Below are 26,453 nucleotides of genomic sequence, written 5' to 3'. Positions count from 1 at the left end.
AAAGTTTGAAGACCACTGCGGTAGTCCGAGGCACACCAGCAGAGGCCTGTGGAACGAAACACAAGGGACGGATGAACTCGTTCCACAGACCAGGGATAATGAGAACGTGCAGCGCTGCACACAATACATAAATGAGATCCCAGGGATGAAACAACTGAAAGAAATATTGGGTCCTTTGTAGCCCTAGCCCTGCTCACATGTTTTGACCCTGGCAGAGAGCTCAGAATGCTCGTTCCGACTATACTGTAGACATGAGGCGTTCTGCAAACGATTGACGTGGGAAGCAGGTACCGGCTGGGAACAACGCATTCGCCAACAAAAAGCTTTTCCAATTACTGTGCAATCATGGAGGTTGTGCAAACTTTTAACCCCAGCAATTTTTCAGCAAAATAGGCAGATGAATGACACTTTTCCAGATTGATAACACGCTTTGCTTGTATTGTACGCCTTAAATGAAAATCTTGGATTGTAGTCTGTACTGCATTATGTTCCTCTTGAATCTAAAGTGCATTGTACCTATAACTATTAACTTCCTACTCCTATTGTATCTACACAAGTTAATTCTTGTTAACTAAAAAAAAAACATGCATTGGAAAAACCAATAAATAGGCCAGGCGGCGTTGGCTCTCAGTTGGGCCTCATGTAAAATCTATTAATATATTTTGAACACAGACCTGCTTTTACCAACAATTACCTTAGTGACTGGCTGCCATGTCTCCGACTCTGCGACTCTTAGTGCCAGAGCCTGAGCCACTGCTGCCTTTCATTTCGGTACGGACGGCGGTCAGAGGACTGCTAGCCTTAGCCCAGATCACCACTAGGCCAGGTCAGATCTGCTGAGTGTGGGAAGCTGCTCTTCACACTACATTCACAATGCCGTTACTGGCACTGCAGGAAGAGGGAGGAGGAGAGAAAGGAGCACAAACAGCCAATCACTGCATGGCTTCATTATAAAACCATGCGGTGATTGTCCACTGTTCAGGCGCGGCCTGATTCTCCCCTGATAAGATGCCTAACTGCTTGTCCTAAGCCAATCCAGGTGCTGCTCTCTTGCTGTTAAAAGATGATGGCAGCGCCAGGATTGGCTTTGTCAGGTGAACCCAGCTCTCATTAGGGGGGCTGTGGCTGTGACTGTGACCCCGGCTCACTAATTGCGCAGGGTTAGAGGCCTCTAGACTCCAGTGCGCATGTCGGGCTGGTCCAAAAAAGGCATCCGCCAACCTGGCATATGCACTTGTCAGTGCATGCAATCCAGCAATGGCTGCCATAGTGCTGAGCTGATCAGTGTTAAGCCCCAGCCCCATGTGAGGTATTGAGGCATAACCTCACTCTTTTGCTGCAACCAGACATGGCTGAAAGAAAATGCTGCGCCTGAAACACAAATTGTACATTATTTCATATTTCATTAAAGGGCACTACAGGGGCCAAAAGGGGGCAAAATAAAAAGGGGGGGGGGCAATGTTCCGTCACCCAACTAGAGGAACTTCCCCTGTTTAAAGGCCTAGAAGCCCAATGAGTTCAGGAGACTGGTCGACAGGTGCTTAGTGTACATGAGTGCAGCATATGCAGTGATTCCAGGGCCAAGAGGTGGAAGGGTTCACTGCACCAGAAATAGCAGTCTTTGTGACCCAAAAAGCAGACTGCAGGGCCTGTTTTCTTTAAGTACATAAGGTACCATGGAGCAGTTGCAACTCCAACATCTAGGGATTTCTTCAGATATGGCTATGATAGCATGCTGAGAGGGGATGTGATGGCCAGTAAAGGTGTGCATAGGGAACGGCGGATGCAGTAAAGTTAATGGCCGGTCAAGAGTGGCAGTGGTGGAACTAAACCGCTAGAGCAGAGCTGAGTATCTAAGTGATGGTCCATTCATCTGAGCAACAGCAAAGCAATGTAGGACTCCCGGACAGGGATGCCTTGATTCTGAGGCCTGGTAAATAGGCTATACGTGCCATGGCCAGTGTATGTAATTGAAGTGCTAATATGGATGCCCTGAGTGCACACTAATAATATCTGAGGGACAGGATTGTGGCTTGATGGGCTTGGCGGATTGGTCAAGAGTCTTTATTGGCAGCATTTTGGTCTGAGAATTCTAGAGGCTCTAATGGCTGGCAAATGTTCTCTCAGGTACAGCTATCAAAATGCCCAGTATCATGTGTGACACCGCCAACTAATCCTTGCAGCTAATCCTGCCAACTGTACAATTAGACCCTGGTGAAATTGTTTTACACAGGCATAATTGCTTGTACTTTTTTGTATAATTCTGAATATTTTCTTGTGAATCCAGTTTAGTAGGTTAAACGTAATTCATGCTATTTTTTTCTCTTCAGCTTTATGCATAACTGTTTTACTTGTAGTAGGCTGGTTACAACAGAAAACACTGAGCTAGCAAAATTCACCATATGACTTGGAAACTTATGAAAAAAAGCATTAAGCAGGTTCAACGCACTCAAAACCTCTTAATTTCATGAGCATTATAGATATCACACAAGGAAACAATTCCTCCCATTCCCATACAGAATTCTACCTGGGAACTGTAGCTTTGTTTTTAACATATTGAGTAGTGCTTTAAGAAGAATAGGCCATGCAGTTGCAAAAAGGCAGATAGGGCCGGACTGGCCGCAGCGGGCACCGGACGTTTCCCAAGTGGGCCGAAGGGTGGTGGGGGCAAGTTTTGTGGCCAAGGGGCTGGTTTTGTCACTGGGGACCGTTTTTTTAGCAGTGCTGCAATATCGGCCCCCTGTAACAAAAATTGTGTTTTGCAGCAGTGCTGCAATATCGGCCAGCTGTAACAAAAGAGGTAGCACTGCTTTTTACTAGCACCCCCACCCGCTCCCAGTGTTGGTCGAGCAGCAATTTGCCAGGGCTTGTTGCTATTCCCAGTCCGGCCCTGTTTTCAGATGGAATTCCATCAGGTCATCTTTTTCTGATCTCAATGGCTTTACTTCAGTATAAATAAAATGATGGGCTTGAAGGCAATACTGGCCGAACTCAAATTGAAGGCATTGGAGAGGACGAATGGAAGGAGGTCTGTGAGAAGTAGGAGCAGGATGTATGTGGAGAAGATGGAATAGGAGGGCACGACCTGAGGACCAGGATAAGGGATAATAAGACTATGGTGATTGGTCTGGAGGATCAGGACAGGTGGTTCAAGATCACACAGACCACTTGAACCAGGGCCAGGATAATCAAGACCAGGACCATTGCAACCAGAGCCAGGGGAACATGAACCAGGTGGACAAGGAACAAAAAGACTAGGGTCAGGGATACTAATACAAAGATGCCAGAATGAGGCACCTCACAGCCAGGAGTAACAGGACTAGGAGAAACAGAAGCATCACTAATAGGAAGGACCAGACTAAGGTGGATGAGAACCAGGAGGACTAACACCAATTGGTCCAGAGACAGAGGGACCAGCACCAGACTGCATAACGCAGACTCTCTACCAAATTGTAAGCCTTAGTCCTGTGGTTCATTGGCTACAAACAAAGAATTTCCGATAGTGAAGTCAGATAAAGGTCTGTCACCTCTAAATGAAGCAGTTTAAGTGTAGACTTGGTGGAGCAGGTGTTCATCCACTTTGCAACAGATACCACCATTTGTCACTTCCTAAATTATGAATTATATTCTTCATCTATGTTCCTGATGCTTATGTTAAAATTAACTAGAAATTGTCTGAAATCTGGTAAAAACACAGATCCGCTTTTTAACAGATAGGTTTCTTTCTTCCGTCCATCATGAGATGGTTCCATGTAACGGTGTCACAACCTTTTCAGCTCTATCCTTTTCTTTCACAACCATTGGTTTCAGGTATGTTGCTTTCATTATTTGAATCAAATCTACTGCAAATCATCAGACAAAATTTCTACCCTCACTGACCTATTGTTCAGAACTCCTTAGGGGCAAAGACTCACCTACTCTTAATCAGTGGCAGCCCGCCCTATTCAAACGTCTCTTTCATCTACCACAACACATCTCCCAAGCACAAGTGCGTCTGGAATTTAGGCGCTTCCATCAGCTCCGGGTGAGAATGGCCCCAATTATCAAATTGTGCTGGAAGATGAGAGCTACTCTATCAAAGTCATTGGCTGGTCTGTGCCGGTCCAAAATGGAAAGCCAGCATACCAGCAAAAATGAACAATTTAGTGCCTTTCTGGAAACTGACACAAATAATCCAGGAACTCACAAATTGGGAAGGCAACGATGGAGTAAGCAGTAAATAATAAATCCTTATTTGTAAAGCACAAACTACTCACCCTTACGGTCTCAAGGCGCTGGGGGCCGTCATGGAAATTAAGTGAGCTATTGCCCAGAGTCACATGGTGCTGAGCTGAGCTGCCGCCAGAGCCGGGGAATCGAACCGTGAACCCTGTTGTTACATTCTGCCTCTGCCTTTTGCTTCATCGTTTTCTCGTGCAGTTCCCTGTTGGAGCATGGAACACATGCCTGCGTGCTATGACTTGTGTTCTATGTTCCAGAGGCGACAGTTGAAGGAAATACTTGACCTGTTGGGATGCACTGTGTCTCTACTCGAGGAATTTAAATAAATTTCGTTAAATCATCCTCTTGCTTCAGCATCAATACTTTACAAATTTGGCGACGATCTACAAGGAATCCACCAGCTGCTTCTACTTACAGAGACACAGGTGCGGTAGGATTTCTTCGAATTCACCTCTACGTCTCTCTCGGTCTACCGGCAACGTCCATGTTCCAAGGATCGTAGATTCCCGCGATTCCAGAACTTCCACGACGAGTGGTGGCAAAGCTGCTGAATTTCAACTGGTTTCACGGAAAAGATTACGAACGGCTTCACCATCTTGTACGCATGCGCGTGCGCGTCTCCGAACGCAAAGAGCAAGTAAGCAACGTCATTGGCTACGCGTGACGACATCACGCTGGCGGCCATCTTGTGTAAGTAATTACTACACAAAGTCTACAGTACTTGTTTTGACTGATTTTTCCAGCTGTTCGAAGAGCGGAGGATCTGCGATAACGCGTTTATTCTGCGACTGACATTTCCAGTTGTTTGAAGAGCGGAGGTTGTGTGATAACCCTCATTCTGGTATTTATACATTCTGGGCAAAATTATTTTGACTCCATTTTTTTCAACACAGCATGCGTATTTAACTGATACTTCAGTTCTCACTCGTGTATGAGATAATACATACTTTTTTAATTCTCTCGTCTATGAGAATATATATATATCTTCATCTGCTAATATTTCATGTGATGGGGTTGAGTTACAAACACTTCATCTGGTAAAATTACTACATTTACAGTTATTCTGTTGGCTTTGGTGCTGTGTTTGGGTCAGATATTCAGTGTTTGATACCAGCACTCATTTTATTAAATAAAAAAAATGCAGTTTGATCCACCTTCCAAGTTCTTACAAAACAAAGGAGAGCCGCCTATTCCCTGGTCAAGGTGGAAAGAAGAGTTCTTCACTTTTTTGAAGGCCATCGATGGGGAACGCATGTCAGCGGAGAGGAAAAAGAATATTTTTTTACACTCTCTTGGTTCTGAAGGACAATTGGTATACAGAACACTTCCTCCTGTAAGGTCCGGTGGGGATTACAATGTTTATGACGAGGCTATTCTACGCATAGAGGGAAGGTTTAAGCCTACTACTAGTGTTGCACTCAATAGATTTAAGTTCTATACGAGAGCCCAAGATGAAAATGAGAGTTTCGACGAATTTCTTACTGCCTTACGTGCTTTATCGCTACACTGTAATTTTGGTCTTATGACTGATTAAATGATCAGAGATCAAATCATAGTCCATGTTAAAAGCAAAAAAGTTCAAGAACAACTATGGATTTTGGGAGATCCTAACTTGGAGGTAGCGATTAGTACAGCAAAAGCATTGGAACAATCAGATAAGTGGATCAAAGCTCTTGACAAGGACACAAAACCCACTAGTTCAGGAGAGGTAAATGTGGTCAATCCCGGCACGTCAAAGGGATACACTACTGCGAAAGGAGATGTCAAATCAAAACAATTTTATTGTTATAGATGTGGCTGTCCTGAACACATAGCTTCATTTCCACAATGTCCAGCTGTGGGCAAAGAGTGTAACAAATGTGGACGTTCTGGTCATTTTTCTAAAATGTGTAGGAATGTTGTCAAATTCAAACCTGATACTAGGAAAAATCTTTCAACTTCTTCTAATGGAGGAAAGGGAAAGATTTCTTATGTTGCAGGTGATGATTCTGCTAATGATCATTCCTTTGGTTGTACAGAGTCTGGTGTTGTAGTTTCCATTCAAGAATATTTTGATATTTCAGAGACTGACAAGATTGGTTCGCCCAAATGTGTGGTTAATGTGATGGGAAGAGAATTGGAACTTATGGCAGACTCTGGATCTCCTTGGACGATCATTACCAAGGAGTATTGTTCACAATGTTTGGGAGAACTTGTTAATTTCACTTCACTATGTAAGCCAGATATTGTTGCTTTTAATTTTGATGGTTCCAAAATTGATTTTATTGGTTTCAGAGAGGTAAGTATTGAGTTTAAAGGTAATTCGGCTACTATTAAATTGTATGTAGCAATTAAAGGAGTCAATGTTTTTGGCTGGCGTGACCAAGCTAAGCTTGGCATTATGTTGAATCCTAGGTCCAAAGAACCTGTTTCTGTACTTGCGTTGTCATTGTCTGGTTTAGACTTCTCACACCAATTCCCTCATGTGTTTTCGGATAACTTGGGAAAACTTAAAGGGTTCAGCCACAGAATAAAGGTTAAGGTTGGTTCGGTACCTGTAAAACAAAAGTTAAGAGGGGTCCCTATTAGCATCAGAACAGAATTAAGGGACATGTTGGACACCATGGTTAAAGATGGTGTGATTGAAGAGATTGAGTCGTCAGAGTGGGTTTCTCCCATTGTTTTAGCTCTTAAGGCTGATAAGAGTATTAGGCTATGTGTGGATTTGAGGGCACTTAATTCAAATTTGGTTGTTGATTGTCATCCCCTCCCGAACATCAATGAGATGTTGTGTATGTTGGATGGTGCTTCTGTGTTTTCCACTCTTGATCTTCGATCGGCCTACCATCAAATTGAACTTTCTGATGATTCAAAACATTACACAGCTTTTATAACACCTCATGGTCTCTTTCAGTTTAAGAGAATGCCTTTTGGCCTGGCTTCGGCTGCATCTGTGTTCCAAAGAGCCATGTATCATATTTTTAAAGATTTGGGCTCATTTGTCAAATGCTTCCAAGATGATATTCTTGTGTTTTCTAAAAATAAGGATGAACATTCTCATCATCTTAGGGAAGTGTGTGTTAAGTTAAGTGATTTTGGTCTAACACTGAAAGCTAGCAAATGCAAGTTCTTTTGTGATTCTGTGGAATACTTAGGACACACACTTTCCGGGGAGGGTGTGGTTCCTAAGAAGACCTTGGTGGATGCTATTGTCAATGCACCGGCTCCGGATAATAGGGAAAAACTCTTTTCTTTCAATGGGCTATGTGAGTATTACAGTAAGTTTATACAAAATTTTGCCACAAAAATGGAACCTCTCAGGGAGCTTATGGGAAAATCCTCTGAATTTGTCTGGACTGGTAAACAGGAAGCAGCTTTTAGGCAAATCAAGGAGGAAATTGTCAATGCTCCTACCTTGAAGTCGTTTTGTCTCAATAAAAGGTGTATTATCACTGTTGATGCTAGCCTGTACGGTTTGGGTGGTGTCCTTAGTCAAACTGCTGGCAAGGATGTGTGGTGTGTTGCGTTTGCATCACGGACACTCTCAGAAACGGATTTCCTCTTGGGTCTATGCAGAAGAAAATTTTGCTTCTTACTCATCAGACTCATTTAGGTATGTCCTCTATGAAGCGTCTTATCAGGGCAAATTTTTGGTGGCCTGGTCTTAATAAAATGGTGGATAAGTCTGTCAGGGAGTGTCAGGAATGCATCAACAGTGATCGAATGCTTCATACTTTGTCTGCTCCTCTCAAACCTGTTTCATGGCCGGATTTTCCTTGGCAAAAAGTGGCGTTTGACATCTCTGGGCCCTTTAGAGATTTGCCTCCAAATGCTCGTTTTGCATTGGTCATGATTGACTATCACTCTAAGTGGCCAGAAGTCAAGTTTGTGGCTAATGCTTCATCCCAAGTAATTATCACTTTCTTTAAGGAAATTTTTGCACATGAAGGTTATCCTGAAGAAATTGTGACTGATAATGGAGTACAACTTACATCACATGAAATGGAATTGTTTTTTAAAATGTGTAATGTCAAACATTTAACTACTTCTTTATATGAGCCTAGAGAAAATGGTCAGGTAGAACGATTTAATCGTGTTCTTAAGGAAGCTGTTCATTTGGCTCTTAGTTCTACTGAGCCTTGGTTAGAGATTGTTAGGAAGAGTTTGTGGATGTATCGTATTACACCACATTCAGTTACCGGTGTGAGTCCTTTCAGATTGTTGAAAGGGAGAGAACCTTCATCTGACATTTGTCCATGGTGGATAAAGAAAATCAATAGAACCAATGACACCACTGATGTTAAGGTGGTTGCCAAACGGGGTGAGGTTAAACAACTGGCTATGAAAAAGAGGTTTGACTCTGGAATGAAGGTCAGAGTTCCTGATTTTGTGGTAGGGGAGTGGGTCAGAATCAGAAAACCTGGTTTCTTGGTTAAAGGCTATTCCAAATTTTATCATCCTATCAAGGTAGTGAAGGTTTGCAAGAATAGTGTCATTACCCAGGATGGTAGAGTCTGGAATGTAAGAAGAGTTGCTAAATGTAATAATGTACATAGTGATAAATCTATCGTTTCTCAGAGGGCTTGTGATGTTTTAAATGATGTTTCTTATCCTTCACAATCTGTAGCATCCAGAGTTAAGAGCAATGTCAGGGAAAGGAAATTACCTTTAAAGTTGCTATGTTAATTTTCCTTTTGTTTGTGTAGGAGGGGAAATGTGTTACATTCTGCCTATGCCTTTTGCTTCATCGTTTTCTCGTGCATTTCCCTGTTGGAGCATGGAACACATGCCTGCGTGCTATGACTTGTGTTCTATGTTCCAGAGGCGACAGTTGAAGGAAATACTTGACCTGTTAGGATGCACTGTGTCTCTACTCGAGGAATTTAAATAAATTTCGTTAAATCATCCTCTTGCTTCAGCATCAATACTTTACACCTGTGCTCTGAAGTCAGCTGCCCTAGCCGCTGCACCACACCTCTCCACAGTGGTTAATTAAAATTTTTTAAAAAGAGCTGCCGACTTTGGAGCTGGGGAACTAGGTTCGAGTCTTGGCGTCGGCTCAACATCCTGTGATTCTGGGTGAACCATTTAATCTGATGTGCCTACCAAAAATGAATGTGTCCTTAATTGGTTCTCAAGCAGCGCTGTTGACGATTAAGTGCCGATGCTGAGCACCGGAAATCACTGGCTCAAATTAAGCACTGGCAGTAAGTCATGGTTAGTTTATGAACTGCAAGTTCGTAATTTTTTTTAAACTCCGCCTCCAAATATTTACAGTAAGGATACAGATACATGCAATGATTTTAACTGATTATATAGCCGTTCAAAACACACATTTTTCAGTGCATTTTAAAATGAAAGCTTTTACAATTAACAAATGTTATGGTAGCAGAAGCAGGGAAGGCGGAGTTTGCCTTGCAATTATGTCCTGTTATCACTCCATATGTCAGTAACAAACGTTTTATTCACTGAGTTATGCTGCATAGCAAAACTGGTCTAATAAACTTTGCTGGTCACAAACAGGCCATATTTTAGGATAACCTAAGTTGATCTGTGGCGTAGCTAGAGCTTTTGCTGCCCGGGGCGATCCCTGTGTTTGCTGACCAATGAAGGCCGGACCAGGGGGGTTGCTGGCGACAGATGGGGAGCGGGGGAGGAGACAGATGATGAGGGAAAATTTTAAAACAAACTTACCCCTTGCCCCCTCTGGCTACACCACTGAAGGTGTTGCTTCCATCCAGTCTCGTGATATAATCCCAGTGAGCTTTGATGGTCAATGCACTTGCTGTAGAGATCTGTGTGTATGAGCTGCAGATCACAAATTTTGAAACCAGGCTTTAAATAGCTTGTAATGTTAACGCGCCTACTGTACACCACTTATGGTACACCTGCAGGTCATAGGTGTTTATGCAAGTGTGAAAGCTCAGTAAGGCAGTCTGGTATTTGCAGAGGTGCATGAGTTGTAACCAGATCTTCACAGGTTCAAATCCTGATATACAGTGGGTTATGATAGTGTGCTCATGGCCATGGCAAACAGTTGCATGTAATCTGTTTATGTGTTTTGTAGAGCGCGTAACTACCCATAGGGCTTCCCAGTGCTACGGAGCAGGAGAGAGTGGATACCGATGACTCAGCCTGGAAATAGCCATGTCTTCAGTTTTTTCCTGACAGCAATCTCATCTGTGAGGAATCTTAATTCTGTAGGCATGGAGTTCCAGAGTTTTGGCACCAAGTGCGTGAATGATGTACCTTCCCATCTGGATCGCCTGACCCTTGTGGTTTTGGCCAGGTGATCTGAAGAGGATCTTAGGGCTTTTTCCGATGTGTAAGGTGTGATCAGGGCCCTGAGTAAAGTTGGCCCTTTGCCATTTAAGGCCCTGTATACTATGCACAGTGCTTTGAATTTGACCCTGGCCTGTCCCGGCAGCCAGTGGAGTATTTTCAGAGCCTCCGTCGCTGACTCATACCTGGATATGCTTCTGAGTATCCTGGCTGCTGCATTTTGTACCACCTGCAGTCTATTCAACACGTATTTGGGTGACCCCAGGAAGAGAGAGTTCCCGTAGTCTAGACGCGAGACCACCAAGCACTGTATCACTGTTCTCCAGGTCTCCTCTGGAGTGAGGTCTAGAATTTTATGGAGCATCCGCAGAATTATAAAACAGGTGGCAGCCAGTTTCCTGGCTTGAGTTTCCATGGTGACACGCCTAAGTTCTTTATGGAGTTTTTATCCACCTGTGGACATCCCAGTTCTTCTGGCCACTCAATGGTGACTTGTGGTGGAAGATTATTACCTAGGAACATGAGTTCCGTTTTGTCACCATTTAGTTTTGGCTAACAGCTTGTCATCCAGCTAGCTACCCTTTCCATGCAGGGAGACACTGAGTTGTGTTTCGAGTTGGGGTCCCCTGCCACAGAAACTACCAATTGTGTGTCATCCGGCTATGATACGATTGACAACCCAAATTCCTGTACGATCTCGGCCAGAGGTTGCATGTATAGATTGAACAGCGAAGGGCTGAGGAAAGAGCCCTGTGGCACACCACAAGTAACCTGTAGAATGTCGGAGTAGTGTCCTCATTCTGTGGTCTGAACGGATCTGTCCTTCAGAAATGACACTATCCACCTTAGTGTGCTGTCTTGTATCCTTGCTCTCTCTAGCCTAAGAGTGAGTGTTCTATGATCCACCATATCAAAAGCTGCACTTAGGTCAAGCAGCAGGATGGTAGCAGTACCTCCTTGATCGAGGATTCCCTTCAGTTCTTCTGTGACCAGTAGTAGGGCGGATTCAGTGCTCCCTTTTTTTTTGTCAAATCTGTTTTATTAAGTTTTAAGATCATAATACATAAGCATATCATACGGCATCACATTACATAGACATCAAGTCAGAAATCTATACATACTGGTGAATCATGCCAACTGTCGGGGGGAGGGGGGGGGGAACAGTCAGGTGTTTGCTGGCGCGCCCACCCCCGCCCTCCCGAGGCCCAGTCCCTTCACCCTTAGGAGTTCAGATGTCATCTCGTTAGAGGGGGCCAGCCCCACCCCCCACCAGCAATGGAGCCGTACAGGAAAACTAGACTCGCCAATACAACTGAGGCGTCGATATAATCAAGAAAGTGACATGCAATACAAAGGAAGGAACCCAGAACAAAGGCAGCGTGTGTATTAACGTGTTTGGTGTGCTCTCACCCCCCAGTCCTCCCCCGACCCCCCCTCCCCCACACCCCCAGGGGCACCCCTCCAAACTCCAATAGGCGCAGGTATCCCCAATCGCTCCCTACCGCCTCACCAGTGGACCTGTGACAATGGGGGCCCCACTGGTTCGCCAGCGAGGCTGCCTACACTACGTCGCCGCTTGCGCCATTGCCGTCCTGCCTGGCCCCATCCCTGCCGCTTGTGGTGCCCTCCCCCATCGAGCGCCGGAACTCGGCAAGCAACTGTTCCCAGCGGTCCGCCATGGGCTCCCTCCCTGCGGATGGCCGTCCCCTCCGCTCTGGCCCATGCCTGAAACGATGAACTCCAGGCCCTCGCGTGCGGCGGGTCAGGCGCCTTCCATCTCCTGGTGATGAGGCGCTTCGCCACCACGAGCCCCAGGTCCAGAAATCTGGACACGACCTTGTCTTTGGGCGATCTGGTGAATTGGTGTAAGATATGTTCGGGCCAGTCAAAGGGAACGCTGCGCCCCACACTCCCTTGCAGCTGCTCACCAACCGCCCTCCAATAGGCGTGCAGCACAGGGCAGCTCCACAGCATGTGTAGCAACCCCGCCCCCAGCTCGCGGCACCGGGGGCAAAACGCATCCACGCGGTGAAAGTACCTGTTAATCAGCTCAGGTGTGAGGTAGGCCCTGTGGACTATGAACAGCTGAATTTGGCGAAACCGCAGATTGCGGGGGATACGCACTGGGCTCCTGAGCACCCTCTCCCACTCCCTGTCCGTCAGCGGCCGTCCCAGGTCCAGCTCCCACTTGCCACGAAGTGGGCCCAGATCAACCGCCGTGTGCTCTCGTAGCGAGGCGGCAAACCAGCGGACCAAGTGCCCGCCCTGTCCCATGACATGCAGATTTTGCATGGTCAGGTGTTGGGCAGGCTCCGCGGCCATGTTCCCCCATTTGGCGGTCAGGCTCGCCAGTAGTGAGCGGTGCAAGAGGAATCCACCAGGTGGGAGCCCGTCCTCCGACACCAAGGTCTCGTACGGGATCAGCTCACCATCCCTGTATAGGTCGCCCAGCGTGTGCACGTCTGCCGCCCACCAGTCTGTCAGCACGGGGGCCGCGAGCACCCCCCCACCCCCAGGAGAACCCTCTAAGGGTATCGCTGGCGCGTATGGCACCACCGCACGCGTGAGGTACAAGGCCCTCTTAAAGCACCTGTGCGCCACCGCCAGGAGGAGCGGCATCGGCCCCGCCACCGCTGCCAGAGGGTGGAAAAGCCTGGTCACGCGCTCTAATGAGTAGGGGGCAGCCCCCGTGGCCGTGTCATCCCTGCCCCTGTCGGCTAACCAGCGGGCAATCCATTGCAGCTGCGCCGCCAGGTAGTAATGCTCAAAGCAGGGCGCCGCCAGCCCACCCCTGTCCGTCGGAAGGAAAAGCTTTGCTAGCGCCAACCTGTGCCTGGCGTTACCCCAGACAAAGTCCCGCAGCATCCGGTTGAGCCTGCCAAAGAAGGCGGGCGGAACGTACAGTGGCAGGTTGACAAAGTAGTATAGTAGACGAGGGAGCATGACCATTTTGGCGAGCGCCACCCTGCCCGTGGTGGTTAGCGGAAGCGTATTCCAGAAGGCCACCTGTGACCCAAGTGCCGTGACCGCCCTCCCCAGGTTGCCATCAAACAAGTCAACTGGGCATCGATAAATGTGTATCCCCAGGTAACGGAAGGTACCGCCCCTCCACTGCACCGGCGTGCCATTCAGGCTGTAACCCGGGTCCGCAGTCTCCTCGCTGAAAGCATATAGGCAAGATTTACCCGCGTTTACGCGAAGCCCTGAAATAGTGGCAAATGACCGCAGTAGCGGGGCCAGGCGCTCCGGCATACTACCTACGTCTCTGACGTACACCAGCAGATCGTCCGCATAAAGCGAAACCTGGTGACCCGCGTCTCCCAGTGGTATCCCATCGCCCAGGGTCGTCCGCAGAGCCTCCGCTAGGGGCTCCATCGCTAGGGCGAAGAGCAGTGGGGACAAGGGACATCCCTGTCTGGTGCCCCGGCCCACCGGCACCGCCTCCGAGACATGAGGGCCCAACCGAACACGGACCGTGGGGTTCCTATAAAGTAGATCAACCATCCGGAGGAAGTCCCCATCCAGTCCGTACTGCAACAGCACCGTGGACAGGTATCCCCACTCCAGGCAGTCAAACGCCTTCTCCAAGTCGAGGAGGAGGCACCCCGCTCTGGGCCATCTGTGCACTGCCTCACCGGCCACCCGAAAGTATCGTCTGAGATTGAGCGACGTGGACCTCGCTGGGACAAACCCGTTCTGGTCAGGGTGCACTAGGTGCGGGACCACCGGCGCTAACCTCTCCGCCAGGGCCTTCGCCAGTATCTTGTAGTCGACGTTAAGCATCGCCAGGGGGCGATAGGAGCCCAGGGCCGTGGGATCGCGGTCCGGCTTAGGTAGGGAGACTAAGAACGCCTCCCGCATGGAGGGTGGGAGCGACCCCTCTTCCAGCGATTTGCTGTAAAGTTCGCGCAGCAGCGGCACCAGGGTCTCGCGGTATGCCTTATAGTACTCAGCGGGCAATCCGTCCGGTCCCGGAGTTTTGCCCGTCGCTAACGATTGGATCGCCTCCCCGATTTCCTCTAGGGAAAGGGGGCCACTGAGTGCCACGTTATGCTCCCTGGTAGCCACGGGTAGGCGTATGGAAGCTAAAAACTCCCCGAGAAGGTGCCGGGGGCCCGTCCCTTGAGCCGCGTACAAACGTTTGTAATGGCCTACGAAGGCCCGGTGTATTTCCCGCTGTGTGTGTACCAACACGCCATCCTCCCCACGGATTGCTCCGATCGGGGTCCTGCGATCCTCCTGCCGGATGATCCAGGCCAGCAGTCGGCCCGCCCTATCCGCCCTGGCGTGTGTTCTGGCGGTGTGCACCGCATAATTATGACAGCGGAGCCGCTCCAGGAGCTCCGCGTGTTGCCCGCGGAGATCCTCCAGGCTGCGCGAGTGCCTGCCCCCTCCTTCTCCTTCCCTCTCGTATTGCAGGAGGTCGTTTTCGAGGCGCACTAGGGAGTCCGATAGGGCCTTTCGTATGTTCCACTGGGCCCCCAGGCAGTGCCCGCGGATGGCCACCTTATGGGCGTCCCACTCCACCAAGGCACTGCTCGCCGTCCCCTCGTTGGCATCAAAGTAGGCCAGGACGGCCGTACCAAGGGAGGAGCGGAACTCCGGGTCCTCCAGGGCGCTCGGCTGAAGTCGCCAGGTGGGCACCGGCGGGCGGTCCGCCACCCAGCAGATCCGGAGCCATAGGGGGTTGTGGTCGGAATGCGTCTGCCCCAGATATTCCGACTGTTCGATAAGCGGGAGCAACGACTGGGTCCCCACCACCCTGTCCAGTCGCACATGGAGATCATGGACCGCCGAATAGTAGGAGTACAGTCTGTCCGTCGGGTGAAGTGTGCGCCACAAGTCCTGCAGTGACCAGTGCGTGAGCCAATCCCCCAACGCCCGGGCGTTAGATTCCACCGCCGTGGCGCGGAGGGGTGGGAAGGATCGGTCCAACTGGACGTCTAGCACCATGTTAAAATCCCCTCCCAGCAGCCAGGGGAGCCCAGCATAAGGGTGTAGGAGCTGCGTCAACCGTGTCAAGTAAGAGGCCTGATCCACGTTGGGCGCATACAACGAGCCTAGCAACAGCTCTTGGCCGTTTAACTTCCCCCGCACCAAGGTGTACCTCCCCTCCCGGTCCACTACCACCTCCGTGCAGACAAAAGGAACTCCTGCTCGCACCCAGATGAGCGTGCCCCGCGCATGCGCCGAATAAATAGTGCCATACGTGTGTCCCCTCCAGCGCCGGGAAAGCCTGCCCAATTCCGTCGAGGACATGTGCGTCTCCTGTAGGAGAGCAATCCCGACTGAGTGTCGCTGCAGATAGGAGAAGATGGCGTAGCGCTTGGACGGTGTGTGCATGCCCCGTATGTTCCAGGTCACAATATTAGTGTGTGTCATTACAAGTCGAGATGAGCAAGCCTGACTGGGGCCAGGGCGCCCCCACCAGGGAGAGGGGGGGACCGCAGCCGGGGGGGAGCATGTTAGCGCGCTGCCAGATAAACAATAGAACCAACATGAACAATATAACAATCAGGGCGTATTCCCAACGGGGCATCCGTCCAAACCTCTAGAACGCCAAGTAAAGTTAGGCTATTGTTGTGTGAGAACAAATGGGGTCCGTGCAATCGTAACAACCTCTGGGACTCATACCCCTCCCCTATCCCAACTGGAAGAATAAGGAGCAGAATCAGGTCCGGAGCTGAACCGTCGTGTAGGTCCAATGTGAGCCCCCCATGGGAGGCTGCCACAGCTGCAATAGTAGGGGACGCACATATATCACCCAGCCCACCCCCGCAGGGCCAGGCTCTTCCAGTTCTAGGCCCTCTGCCCCCCCAAGTGGGTCCAGGGTCCCGGATCCGACCAGTACAGTCCCAAGGCCGCCACGTGACCCCAGGGCAGTGCCCGCAACAGTTATCAAACCTTCGGCAGCTCGCCAACTGGTCACGCAATTAGGTCCGCCGTCTGCGGGGTCACCACCGGCAGGAGCAAGTCCTCCGAGACCACTGTGGACGGGGACGACGCCCCACTCGCTCCCGCCCCCGCGGGCGTGCAGGCGTCCAGACGGTCACCGGCAGGCGGCGTCGCCACTGCCTCCAGCGCTCCCCGCCGCTCCATCCGGATCCTCTCCGGGCTAGGTGCCACTGGTCCCAGCTGCGCCTCTCGCCGCGCCCTCAGTGCTCCCTTGCTTGTCTAAAATCCATTTGGGTTTGGTGAAGGACCTCATTCTCCTCTAAGAACTGGGACAGAGGGTGGTTGACATATTTTTCAGCCATCTTTCCTAAAATGGGTGGGAGAGAAATGGGGCAGAAGTTACCCAGATCTTTTGGGTCTGAATGTGGCTTTTTGAGCAAAGGTCGGAATATGGCGTGTATCCAGGTTTTCGGCACTTTCCCTTGCATGAGGGATAGAGTGAGTAACTCTGTGGCAGTTGTCAGAATAGTGTCTCTCCCCTGTAACAAAATATGAGGGGGCATCGGATCTTTAGGGGACCCTGATTTGATGCCTTGTAGGATCTTTTTTGATCGCTGGAAATACCTTTAGTATAGGTCACTCTGTGTGCCCAATGGAAGCCTTGGTGCCTTGAGGGGTCTGGGTTATCTGTACTCCCTATCAAGGAGTTTTAGATGTTTTCAACCTTATTTTTAAAAAAGACTGCCAATTCATCGCATCTCTCCTTAGAGCCTTAGAGGAAGATTGTGGAGAGGCATCCGATTCTATTGACATGAGGGATTTAACCACCTTGAAAAGTGATTGGCCGAGTTTTTTTTCTTCCTGGAAATATATAGCTTTGGCTATCTTGATTGTGGTAGTGTGTAATCTCTTTCTTATATTGTGCCTTTATGGTAATGTCATATGATTTCCGCCTGGTTCTTTCATTTTTTTTGCAAGCTCTTTTTAGGGATGCGAGACGGCTGTTAAACGAAGTTGATATCCTTTGTGCCTGGTTCGTTCCTGTCCTCTCTTTCTTACTACAGTGCTCTGCCGCATTAGTGAGCTATTTGTCCCAGAGTGAATCTGATATGTGCTCAAGATTTTTTAATGCATCATTACTGGTGATGCCAAAATAACCTGAAATATATATATAACCTGTCTCCTGGAAAAACTGTTAGAATGCTCTGGGCCGCTTCTTCCAATTTAAATCTGGTAAATAGACCTCTGTAGTAGCCTGAGAGGAAGAGGTGTTAACGACAATTGAAATAATTAGGACCACACAATAAAAGTTGGAATCAATAACTTGAAGTCAAAAGTAAACCAAACCATCTAACAGTATCTAACAATATTGGTCCTTAATAACAAAGAACATATTAAAATTGTGGTTGCCGCAATACAAAATATGAGGAAGAGGACTTGATGACTGTAGAAGTAATTCCGATCCTTTTCCCTACACATGGAAAATATTTTCAGCATCCAACAACCATACACTAACTTATGAATAGGGAAACCCTACTAAGTCAAGGAAGAAAGAAAGGTGTCAGCAGCAGAACCTCTGTAGAAGTTCTAGAGGTAGGGCGGGGCAAGATGGCGGCGGTGTCCTAGACCGCTGCGAGATCCTCCTCTGACCAGCATCAGTTCTGATTATGATGGTCTAAGCGGATGCATTTTTTGTTAAGCTTGGAAAGAGAAAATATGCAATACAACCGCTTCTCTAAACTATGTTGAAACTCTAAACACAACCCTGAGAGGAAGTACGCCGTGGACCTTTGTAAGCCTAATGGAGTCGGACGGGTCGTCAGCTACACTTTCACGAGACGAAAGTACGACGATCTCACTTGGCAATCACTCTCACCTGCGGGTCCTGGCGTCCTTGATCGGCTTTGTTGTGTTGAGAGCTGTTGGAAGCTCACGGCTGACCAGAACTCGCATTGGAACCTCTGTTGCTGCCACTGATCAGTGTGACGACATAGCGATTACACAAAGCACTCCCAGCGCTCTGGTTACGGTGAGCTCGGATCACAGCCGTACAATGGCTCCAAAGAACGCCGCAGCAGTGGCCGCCTAAAAAACCCGAGCGGCAAAGCAGGCGCTCAGAGATCGGGAGCTGGCATTGAAGCACGGTGAGCTTTTTGACTCTGAAAGACCTGGCAGTCTGGATACAGTTTCAGCGAAATTGACCAAACCATCCAAACAACTGCCGCTTACTCCGGGACCCGGCCCCTCAGTAATGGAGCTCTTACAAAAAACGCCTGGGATTCCCTCCCCTGCTCACGTACCTACGACCACGGGAGTGATCTCGCTGGCTCAGAATGTACTGCCTGGAGGTGGCGCTCTCGAGCAAACTCAGCAAGAGAAGGCTACAGCGGAATCAACCGATATAGAATTGGCGAGCAGTCTACCCGGCAATCCAGGGGGAGAGGGGAGCATTCAACCGCAAGCGTCAGAAGTGCAAAGGATTGAAAACTTTGAAGGTAGGGATGCGCAAGGTATATGTCCCTCTTCAGCAGTCACTGTGGTTTCTGTTGCTCCTGCCGTTTCAGCAGAATCTACTGATGGAACTTCAGCTATAGTAACTGCTGAGGCTGCCCTATTACAACCGCTAGTGACCTCCTCTTCCCAACAAGGGGGTGTCACTGACCTCCCTTTGTCTTGTGCCGCATCAAATACCTCTAAAAATATTCTACATCGCGCTCTGGGCCCTAGTGGGAAGGCTTGTAAGGTCTACGCTTCTGATTCATTTGATACCGATAAAGACCCATCGGATTTCTATTCAATTTCTGAAGGTCTGGAAGACCCTAGATTGTCTCAAGAGTCAGACTTGGACTCAGAAATCAACACTGGTTCTGATACTACTCCGACTGAAAGTGATTATGACCCAGCTCATGGAGAGTCTAGGGAAAGCAGGAGATCTGTGCTGCGGAAGAAAAGGAGTCTTCACGGAGCATCCGGGTCAGCACGGGATTATTCTCTAACGTTGCTACCAAACTCGCAGGATCATACTTCTATACCTCATCCTGAGTCGTCCGTCACTGATCCACAAAGTACTACATTATCTGCTGTTATGGATACAGTACTCCAGGCTATTGCCTCCCACCGGGAACAGACTTCCAAGGATGGTCGTAGGGCACAAGTAGCCCTTCATAAGGTACAGGGTGTGGTCCGAAAACTTTCTAAAACAGTTACAACTTTCAATACGAGACTGACGGAGATCGAAGATCGAATAGTAAAGAATGAAATCGAAGCCACTGTAATTCAGAAAAAAGTGGAGGCTCACGAAGATGAATTGATAGACGTTAGGTGGAAATTGGAGGAAATGGAAAATCGCCTTTGACGCAACAATCTTCGCGTACTCGGAATTCCGGAAAAAATTGAGGGCGATGATGTGCGCTCATTTATAATCCAGCTGTTCAAGGACACACTCCCTGAGCTTGTATCCTGGAACTGGGACTTGGAAATTCAACGCGTTCATAGAATTCCAATTACTTTAAAGTCTTCACCACAAGGGGGACACCCCCGTGCAGTTTTGGTTTTTTTTGGAAATATTTTACTCCGTCAGGCTATTGCTGAGAAAGCAAGACCTGAAGCTCTGCCTAGCAGAGGCGCTATCTCTTATTTTGTGAGGCCTGATTTTTGTCACACCACTGTCGAGAGGAGATGGCGTCTCCGCCAATTGATCAAACCTTTCCAGGAAAAAAAAGTGCAGGTGTATCTTAATAATCCTGCTAAGCTTAAAGTTATCCACAATGGTCAGGCTAAATTTTTTTCTTCAGAAATTAAAGCCAAGGAGTTTTTAGATAGCCTGCCCTGAAGTTCTAAACACTCTTGTTTATATTATACATATTATATATACCAGCACTGCTGAGTTAGGAAAATGGGCTGGGTTGCTTAGTTTTTCTACCTTTCTTTTTTTTTCTTTTTCTTTTCTTTTCCATTCTCTTCTCTTCACCTTTTTGTTCTGTTGAACCATGTTTGCATCCACTTGGCCTTATTGGTTTATCATCCTTGATGCTTGTTGTTTTTCTTAAGATGCTGGTTAGGGTATATCTCTCCATCACCCTAGACTCCTTCGGAGTCTTAATGCCCTGGTGGCTGCCGTTTGGGGGGGGGGGGGGGGACAGGGGGAGTGGGAGGGAGGGAAAAGCATAAAAATGAGCAATTTCATGCAAATAAGGTAATTTCTAGTTTTTTGTATATTGAATATATTGTAATAATTAGAGGGAACCAGACTATGATCTATGTTTTGTCTCTAATACAGCTTTCTGTTTTTTTGATGCTCAGGCTGTGGAATCTTCCTTGTTTTTGTAGATGGGGAGAGTAAAACTTTGTAGTTGGAATATTGCTGGTCTAAACGATAGAAATAAAAGGATACAATTATTTCAACTTTTACGGCAGGACCCTGTCGATATCTTATGTCTACAGGAGACGCATATTTCAGATTGTGATAAAGAACTGCTTAATATTCCAGGGTATAATGTTATTGTAGCAACTTCACAAACATCTAAAATACGCGGGGTTGCTATTCTTGTAAAGCCTACAATTGGTGATCCTAATCGAACATTAGCCGATAAACAGGGCAGATGGGCTATAGTAGCTCAATTAAAAACTGGTCTTGTAATTTGTGTAATCTATGGCTCAAATCAGGATGATCCCCTACTTTTTAGAGATCTAGAGTTGGAACTGGCCTCTTGGTCTGGACCTCTTATTCTATGCGGGGATTTTAACATTGCTACAGGGAATCATTTTCATACTAAAACTTCCGCAAATTATAAGGGACGTAAGCCTAGGGTATATAGGGCCGTGTGTCAATTGATGGATAGCCATAATTTACTGGATATATGGGGACTAAAGAAGAAAAACGATGATGGATCTACTTATTTTTCATATCCACATAACAAGTATGTCCGAATTGATTATATTATGTCATCATTAGAGGCCCCGCTTTTGCTAGATATAATTAAATCCCCAAAAACGATTTCAGACCACAACGCACTTACCCTTATTTTTGATTTGCCAAACTGTATGAAGTCGAAAACGCAATGGTCCTTTGATAGAAAGCTACTTGTTAATCATCAATATATAGCCCATATAACATCATGGGCCCAGGAATTTTTCGACTGTAATCAGTTTAGTGCTTCCAGACTGATTGTATGGGATTGTTTTAAAGCAGCATTAAGGGGGGAGACTATTGCGTTTGTTGCTAAACGCAAAAAGATAGAGGACAATATTAATATGAGCTTAATGCGCGAGCTGTCCAACCTCGAGACTTATCATGCTACCCAGATACAACAGGGAGCCCCAACTCTCGATACTCTTCAAAAGATACTGGTATTAAAAGCTGAAATTAATGGTACCTTAACGCGAAAAGCTGTAGAAACATATGAAGCCAATAAAACTAGACTTTATGAATCTGGAGAGAATGTAGGCAGATATCTAGCCCTTCGAACACGACAAAAACAATCTCAAAATAAGATCCAGAAGATTGAGTATGAGGGCCAGGAATATTCCTCCTCATATGATATTGTGGAGGTATTTCGAAAATATTATCAAAAACTTTATCACAGCGATAATTCACAGTCTGACGACGCCTTAAAAACTTTTCTCAAAAATTGGCTATCGGATCAAGATCTTAACCCTTCGGTCGATGACCTAGTTAAAGAAGATCTCGAAAGAGAAATCTCAATCTCGGAGTTGGAGATTGCACTTTATGATCTTGCAAATGGTAAGGCAGCAGGGCCGGACAAAATTCCACTTGATTTGTATAAGGTGTTAGGTAAACAAATATTACCCTATTTACTGGACCTGTTTCTGGGGGTTCAGTATCATTCACTTCCACCTGAATCCTGGAAACATACCAATATAGCCATTTTTCTGAAAAAAGGTAAACCCCCGCATCTCCCATCCTCTTACAGACCTATATCTTTGATAAACTCCGACTCAAAACTCTATGCCAAGATCCTAGCTAATCGGTTGAGTGGGATCGTCGAGCGTCTTGTCTCCCCGTGGCAACATGGCTTTATCCCAGGTAGGGGTACTACGGATCACACACGGAGAGCCATCACCCTTTTTGACATCATGGGCAGCACGGGGGGAGAGATGTCGATGATCCTTCTCGACGCCGAGAAGGCATTCGATCGTGTTTCATGGAGCTTTCTTTGGAATATCCTGGAATCTAACAACTTTGGGAATAAGTTTATTAGAGCTATAAATTCCCTATATATTGATCCTAAGGCAAAAGTGTCCATTTGTGGTGTTGAGTCGGAGTTTGTTGAGATACAGAGAGGCACGAGGCAGGGTTGTCCCTGCTCTCCTATATTATTTGCTCTCTATATTAACCCCCTAATTGTTAAATTGCTTTCCTCACTCGTTATTCGGCCAGTTGATATCGATATGTCATCAACGAAAGTCTTGGCTTATGCCGACGACGTGGCCATTTTAACAACAAATCCTGCTGATGCAGTTCAGGAAATTGAACTAATCACCCAGTCCTTTGGTATCTTTTCAGGTTATTCCCTTAATAAGGATAAAACAATGGTTCTTTGTACAAATAATACGGTTTTTGATAGTCCTCTTAGAGTGAAGCAAGCCACCTATTTAGGTGTCTGCCTCTCTTCTGATGTGAAGGAAATTGACCATCTTAATTATACTCCCTGGATTAATAAAATAAAGACTGACCTCAGGAGAGTAGATAATTTACATTTATCTATAATTGGCAGGGCAAATTATTTAAAAATGAATATCTTCCCAAGGATACTCTACCTGTTTCGAGCAATTCCGCTTTTACCTGGAGGTAGTTTTATTAAGATCATTGACTCCTCCATGTCCAAATTTATCTGGAGCTTTGGAAAGATTAGAAGAGCCCTACCCTTTTTAATTCTACCCCAGAAGAGAGGCGGGTTAGGTATTCCCAGTTTAACATTATATTTATGGGCAACATTTCTGCAACATATGGCCCCATTACTCAGTTATAAAACTACCACCTCGCTTATTTCGGAATACTCTACCCCTTCCATTTATGAGCTGAGCCTTGGGACCAAATGCCAAGGCCTATTTTTAAGGCAGGTTGAACCACTATATTATAAAAAAATTAAGTTAAAGGTAGTCACGGATGCTTGGAAGGTATGGAAATCTGTATCCAAATACTTATTAATTCCAAAATTCACGAAATATACCCCCTTATGGCGTAGCGCTATTATTCCTATCAGTCCTAATGACTTTACCACCCGCAGGTGGGACCTCTTAGGTATTAATACAGTGGACGATTTTCTCGGCCAGGATACTACTTTGTCATTCGGACGGTTGCAGCAGAAATTTAATATTCCAGCTACTGATTTTCTGAAGTACCTTCAGGTGTTTACAAGCATTCGTGATTGTATCCCTAGAATTAAATTGGATAATATCAATTTGTTTGCTATTATTGGGAAACGCTCTACTAGGATCGGCACTCTTTATCAATTACTGATCCAAAGCACCCCAGATGATGTAGAACGGGTTGAGCAGGCTTGGGCCACAAGGTTAGCTAATCCAAATGTTGATGTTGATCTTTGTCTGGCCCTTTCATCTGAGCTTCTTATTCCATCGAATCTTAAAGCCCAATACTATAGAGTTCTTTATAACCTTTATTTTACCCCCGCAAAGTTATTTTCTTGGGGCCTACGTGTTGATGATAGTTGTCCGAGATGTAGCCAACCCCAAGCGAATTTAATACATATGTTCGCGGACTGTCCCAAATTAGATTTATTAAAGGCCATGTTTATGGGTTTTTGGGCTCAGGTATTTGGTCATCATATTCAAGACTCAGTAACTCTTTATTTAATGGGACATGATGAATCGCTCGGTCATAGTACTGAAGAACAAAGGATACTTTTTTTGGGTAGCGCTATTTTTCGTATTATTTTAGCTGCACGGTGGAAAGATTCTGAATGACCTACTTTTCAGATGTGGCTTAGCCGGTTTTTGGCAACATATAAACAGGAGCTTTTAATATATAGCTCTAGAGGTAAAAAAACTCGGCTTCTTGGAGCTCAGATTTGGGCTCCTATTTCCAAATGGTATCTCAAACATAGGTCTAATGATATATCTCCCTTGAACTGAACGAGTTGTTTCCTATTTGATTCCTATGTCTTTAGTTTTTTTTTGCTTTTTAAAAATTAGCTAAATGTAAGTCCCTCTGCCGGGCTTTATATTTATGTAAAATGTTGGTATGATTCTTTATTTCAGATTTGTTATTGTATTTTCTGTATATTTTATGAAATATTAGGTTGTATGAATTTTGCTCAATAAAAAATAAAAAAAATAAAAAAAAATAAAGAGGTTTTAGAGGTAAAGAGTCATGTATAGCATAAAGCCACACAATCAGAGATGTCAAGAAAGGTCTGTACCTCTCCAAGTCTAAAGGGAATCTGACTAAACCCAAGGTGGGTTTGTTCACTAATAAAAATGCACAAATAATATTTGAGAAAAACATGATCTCATTAATATCATAATATGTTTTCCTGTTCTCAGAAAATATCTGACGCTTTGAACAATACTCTCATCTTCCAGTCTCTGCTTCAAAACTTCCATGGGCTCTTTCTTTTGCCTGATGGTATCACTGGTATCACTGGTATCACTCCCTTTGTTCTTTCAATTAAAATCGTACAACCTTTCGAACTCTTCCTCACATCTCTATCTCTGAAATACAATGTGCCTTTCACAAACTAACTAATGCCTTTGATCTGTACCTGCAAGGGAGAGAAATATGAAGAAAAACAACCTTTCATGTTAGTATTACCTGTTTGACTTTAAGCTTAAGGCCCACAATCACGCTAATTTAACATTTTCTCTTTAAATACATTAGTTCTACAGTCTACATATAATCAGATAAATGTAATCTTTATTAATAAGTCAAACTATATCCTGCTATACTATTATCTGTGGCACAACAAAAAATACATGTTGTTTTTAAGCAAACACTACAATCTGGTGATAATTTGTAAGACATTAAACACACATATGATCCACTTTCACTAATCCCTGGTGAATGCACTGCATACAATTCATTTTAGCAAACCCCCTTACAATCTAAATCTATAGAATATTAATCAACAGTCCAGATGTCTCTGAAAAGGAAAAACATTATCATGCATACATACATTTCTCAAACCTCACAAGTGATGCACTTTCGATACTGTTGGTGCACCATATCTCAGCTGTGTTATTTTGCCACATGAGTACATAAGGCCAAAGGGTGTGTGTGTATGTGTGTGTGTGTGTATATATATCCTAGCAAAATATAATATGATGGAGCCAAATTATGCTACTCTAACTGCAATACGTCTGTTTAATCAATCATCTCAGTTTCAGAAACCCTGAACAATGGGTTTTCAAGAGTTTAGAGGGGGGCGAATGCGAGGGGTTTGCCATCTCGCCTGTCTCTTTAAAAATAAATACATGCCGGCTTTTCATACTTCTCTCTTCTCCCGGTTTCTGGGAAGGGTCATGTGCTGAACTGAAAGCTAAACAGCTTTCATAAGTTCTCTAGCTTGTACTCTCCTCAGATATACTGTGCAGAATCCAGCGCTCACCTTCCTGCCTGCAGCGTCAAACCCCACCCTTCCCCATCTCATCATAGAGTGGAATGGGGTCAGTGAGGGTCCTGGAACCCCATGGAAGAGGAGGTGGTACTAAGAAGGAACTAACAAGCCTATTGATGAATCAGAAGTCAGCATTTAGGATGGACAATGACACAAGCCAATGGCAAATATGGGTGGAGAGTGGGCGGGGCTTCTATTCCCTACTCTTCTACAATATGTCTTGCAGCGCAGACGTGCTGGCTCTAGGCTCGACCTAAATAGGAAAATGCTTTGAAGGATTGTTTTTGTGCAGGAAGGTGTACCTTCAAGCAAAAAAAACCCTGCTCTTAATGCAGGCACCTTTGCACCCTGATGTAAGGGTGCCTGCATTGGCGCTAGGCAGCACACAGTGCACCTGCACAAGGTTGCCGCAGAAATGCGCCATATCTGGCAAATTTTCGTATGTCTCCCTTACATGCAACACAGCACAACAAGTTGCCC

At 46.2% G+C, this 26,453-nt stretch overlaps 1 protein-coding gene across 6 annotated transcripts in view; it reads left to right on the top strand.

The window, feature by feature from the left end:
* The window catches only part of LAMA2 (laminin subunit alpha 2), a 3,129,796-nt gene that overhangs the window by 2,476,421 nt on the left and 626,922 nt on the right, over positions 1-26,453 (top strand). The gene's annotated exons all lie outside the window — the stretch shown is intronic.

This window comes from Triturus cristatus, chromosome 6 (genome assembly GCF_964204655.1).
Source record: "Triturus cristatus chromosome 6, aTriCri1.1, whole genome shotgun sequence".
Lineage (NCBI taxonomy): Eukaryota > Metazoa > Chordata > Amphibia > Caudata > Salamandridae > Triturus > Triturus cristatus.
The sequence above is the reverse complement of the archived record's forward strand: the minus strand, read 5'-3'. Positions and strand labels throughout refer to the sequence as shown.